The sequence below is a fragment of the Electrona antarctica genome (assembly GCF_951216825.1).
Source record: "Electrona antarctica genome assembly, contig: scaffold_92, whole genome shotgun sequence".
NCBI lineage: Eukaryota > Metazoa > Chordata > Actinopteri > Myctophiformes > Myctophidae > Electrona > Electrona antarctica.
In genome coordinates, this window is record NW_027638697.1 from 399,543 (window position 1) to 404,542 (window position 5,000).

Genomic DNA, 5,000 nt, shown 5'->3' on the forward strand with positions numbered 1-5,000 from the left:
TTCAGGATATTGTTTACTAATTAAAGGACCAAGCAGTCCTGAAAGGCCTTGGTCCTTTATGGGATTTGTAGTTATTTTTCTTCCGCCAAAAATAGCAGTTCTGGCTGAACCGTGCAGTCAGTTTTCGCGAAATTTGGAGATATGGTAGAGGGCCATGCCAAACGGTGAGGATGCGAAGCCCACAACCATTGGCAACCAAAGGGTGGCGCTATATTGAAAATGCAAACTTTGACCACGCATAGCTCATGAACCGTCGGCAATGAAACCTCGACTGCCTCTGATACGTATGCTGTAACCTTAACTGCTGTGCTGCCTCTGAGCGACTGATTTCCCCCCGTGGGATAATTAAGGTATTGTAGTGAACCTGAACTTGGAGTGGATTGGGGAGAGGATGAGAAGAAAGGGGAGGATACAAAAAATAAAAAAACACACAAAATCATCCTGAATATATGTAACCTAAGTTAGATCACTGATCAGCTTTAAAAGTAGTAGTTTACACGCAGCTACAAGTATTTTTAACCACCCATGGTATCCACGACACATTTCAGTCTGGTTTAAACCTGGTCACAGCACCGAATCGGCCTTACTCAGTTTTTAATGACTTGATTTTAACTGCTGACTCAGGTAGTCCGGCTGCCCTGGTCCTCCTGGACCTGACAGCCGCGTTTGACACCGTTGATCATAGCATCCTGCTCTCTAGGCTGGAGCACAGCGTTGGTATCACCGGTACTGCTCTACAGTGGTTTAGATCCTACCTGATTGACAGGAGTCTCGCTGTCAGGCTCGGGGAATACTCTTCACGCATCGCCCCCCTTTCCTGCGGGGTTCCCCAGGGCTCTATCCTAGGGCCTATCCTATTTTTGCTATATATGCTGCCCCTAGGAGGCATTATTAAGAAACATAATGTCTCTTTTAATTTCAATGCTGACGATGTACAGCTTTATCTACCGTTAAATACAATTAACCTGCTCACAGACCCCTTTCAGCCACTCCTCAATTGTCTCTCCGACATTAAAAGTTGGATGCACAATAATTTTCTCACCCTCAACGAGAGTAAGACATTATTTTGGGTCAAAAGTCCCCTTCCCTTGCCACCTTAGGACCCCTCAGTGCTAACATCCACTCATCGATACAAAATCTGGGTGTGATGTTTGAAAATAATCTTAAATTTAATAAACAGATTAGCTCTGTGATTAAAACTAGTTTTTATCAATTTAGGCTCGTGTCCAGGATTAAGGGCTATCTCTCCCGACCTGACCTTGAGAGGGTCATCCATGCCTTTATTTTTTCTAGGCTCGATTATTGTAATGCGCTATATATATATATATAGGCATGGACCAGTCTGCCCTCAGACGTCTGCAGCTTGTACAAAATGCCGCCGCTCGCCTCCTCACTGGTACGAGGAGGCGTGATCATATCACTCCCATCCTTGCCTCACTCCACTGGCTACCTGTTAAATTCAGAATTGATTTTAAGATTTTATTATTTGTTTTTAAACCCCTAATGGTTTGGCCCCCCTGTATCTATCGGTCCTAATGGACCCATACTCCCCAGCCAGGGCCCTGAGGTCAGCTGACCAGCTGCTCCTGACCGTGCCAAATTCTAATTACAGGTCCAGAGGCGACAGTGGCCGGCCCCAAACTCTGGAACTGTTTGCCCCTATACATTAAGTCTGCCCGCTCCTTAGAGGCTTTTAAATCTTTGCTTAAAACACATCTTTTCTCCCTGGCATTCAATGTTGTTTGACCTAGTTAACCTGTCTAAATACGTGTGTTGCTTCGATGTTGTTTTACCATATTGTTTGTGTTGATTGTATGCTTGTTATATGTTCATGTGCAGCACTTTGCTTGTTATATGTTCGTGTACAGCACTTTGGTTGACCTTCTGGTCTTTGTAAATGTGCTCTATAAATAAAGTTTGATTTGATTTGATTTGAAAAGCTAACTAATTTCTAAACTAATGAATAATCAATCTTGTATCAAGTAATGTTCTGTCTAATTTCTACACTCATAGAATACATACAAAATCTGTAGATCAGTCTAATCTAAGACTATTCTATTCTTGATTATTGTTGCTCACTGATCTCTGAGCATCACCTTTCATCTATCCTCTTACTCACTGTCTAGTGGTGTTGCATTCAGGTTGGCACAGTGTTCACAATCATTATCAGTGGCCTGTAGAGTATATGCGTTGTTAGAGTGGATGCTTCTGGTTTCTAAAAGGAATGCTGTGTTTACGGTGTGGCCTACAATCTTACTAATACACGCTTTAACACACATCAAACCAACGCAGAAAACAAAAATGCACATCACCAGTGGAATGGCTAACTGTAGTATGAGGCCCTTCCAACCTGACATTAATGAATCTAACCAACCAAATTCTCCGTCATCTGTCACCTCTCTATCCTGTAGCTCCTGTCCTATCTGGGTCATGTTATTCAAGGCCTGTTGTATGACCTGACCATCAGCATCATCTTCTGGTCCTGGAGTGACGTCAGAAATGACAAGTGTCAATCACAGACTGATGGGCGTCACCTGAGGTTAGAGAGGCGCTGATCATTCACGGCTGGACACGATTGGTTTGAGGAAGGAAATACTATAAAACTGTTTTGCTCAGTATATGACACGGGGTAGAACTCGGAGTAGAACCGCTGCTCTTTCGCCTGGAAAGGAGCCAGTTTACAATAGGGCCCGCCATTTTCAATTCATCAGAATATATGTGCACTGCTTTGTGTATTATTGTAGACTTTTTGTTAGGTAATTATTGCTTTAAATGTGTTGCTGACCATTTTGGTTGCCCTACTTGTAGGCTATGTGTGCTGCCCCCCATCCCGACCAGAGTGCTGTTTCCTCAGCGTGTCGCCCCCCTCGGCGTGTTGCCCCTCTCGGCGTGTTGCCCCCCTCAGCGTGTTGCCCCCCTCGGCGTGTTGCCCCCCTCGGCGTGTTGCCCCCCTCGGCGTGTTGCCCCCCTCGGCGTGTTGCCCCCCTCGGCGTGTTGCCCCCCTCGGCGTGTTGCCCCCCTCGGCGTGTTGCCCCCCTCGGCGTGTTGCCCCCCTCGGCGTGTTGCCCTACTCGCAGCGTACGTGCAGCGCGTATTGCGCGTATGCGTAGCGACGGCCCTGTGTGAACTTATATTATGTATATAGTTATGAGTTGATGCTTTTAAAGGCTTTCATTCAATGAATTCACTGGTTCGTATTGTTGTGCTCTGACGGGATTGTATCGTATTGTATCGTATTGTATCGTATTGTATCGTATTGTATCGTATTGTATCGTATTGTTGTGCTCTGACGGGATTGTATCGTATTGTATCGTATTGTTGTGCTCTGACGGGATTGTATCGTATTGTATCGTATTGTATCGTATTGTTGTGCTCTGACGGGATTGTATCGTATTGTATCGTATTGTATCGTATTGTTGTGCTCTGACGGGATTGTATCGTATTGTATCCGATACAATACGATACAATACGATACAATACGATACAATACAATTTACAATTTACAATTTAGGCATTTAGCAGACGCTCTTAATCCAGAGCGACTTACATTAAGCAAGAACAAAAAGCATGGGAATACATCACATATATAAACAGCATTTATCAAGAAACATGCGTAAGCTAAGAACGTAACTAGAACATATCTATATATAATGACACTATACATATAAGCTAAACATATATATTATACTATGCTGTACTGTTATTGTGCTGTCTACATGACATGCTATAAGTCTATTTCAAATGCTATCTAAGTCTAAAAAAGTGCTGTCTAAGGGGGTAGGGTAAGTGCTATGGGCCATGGTAGAGTCTGAAAAGGTGGGTTTTCAAACTGCGGCGGAAGATCGGGAGTGATGCTGCAGTTCTGAATGCAACGGGAAGTGCGTTCCACAGTTTTGGGGCCAGAAGGGAGAAGAGTTTGGGACGTGTGGAGCGTTGTCCCGGCGTTTTTAGTGAGGGTACTTCCAGCTTCCCTGCGTTGGCTGATCTGAGTGCTCGGGAGGGTTTGTAGGGTTCAATCATGCTTTCACATGACATGAAAAAACGAGAAAACAATGGCAGCCCCTCAGTCAAATCTGGCCACATTATAATGATCTAAACTGTGAGAACTACCAGTAAACATTAATAACAGTACAGTCAAGAGTCAACACGGCATCTACACGTTGCTGTCTGACTGGCCAGTGGGGGGCGCCCTTACGTCCGCCATCGGTGCATTGGGACCGCGGACCTTACTGTGAGAAACGTGAATTTGGCCTACTATTATCATTGTGCACGCACACACTAAAATCTCCTGGATTCTCAGTCCAATGCTGGCAGCCCTGACTCACTCACTATCTCCACTCACTCTCTCTTCTTTCTAAGATGTCATGCAAGTGAGAGAAAAAAACGAGAGAATGTAATGACGTGTGATGTGTGTGTGTGTGTGTGTGTGTGTGTATAGAATAGAAGCTAATAGCCTATGAGAGCTGAGTGAGACGAATTAGACGTGGTTAATGTATGTTTAAATGTATAGGGTTGAAGTGGTTAATGTATGTTTAAATGTAGGCTATAGGGTTGAAGTGGTTAATGTATGTTTTCTAATCAAAATTAAAATCTCCAAAGTAACTATAGTAACTAAAGTTTCCAAATAATTGTAGTGAAGTAAAATACATTATTGGCTTAAAAGCCTTTATTTATAACTGTCACAAATGCCTGTCTAACATGTTTTTTGATTGATTGATTGAAGAATTTATTAACAGTTTGCAGAATTACAGTACATTTCAAGCACAAACTCAATACAAAGGCTGTTAACTGTGAGTGGACGACCCAATTAAGCATTACACTTGTTTACAATAGGGTCCACCATGTTCAAATCATCAAAACATTTAGAGACGTACAAATAGACACTTCTATAGACAGAACAGGAATGTACATTTGGACTGATTTTTTATTGGATGTATTTTGTGTTTTTTCTATGGACCCTGAGTCTCCAATAAAGGCATTCATTCATTCATTCATTCATT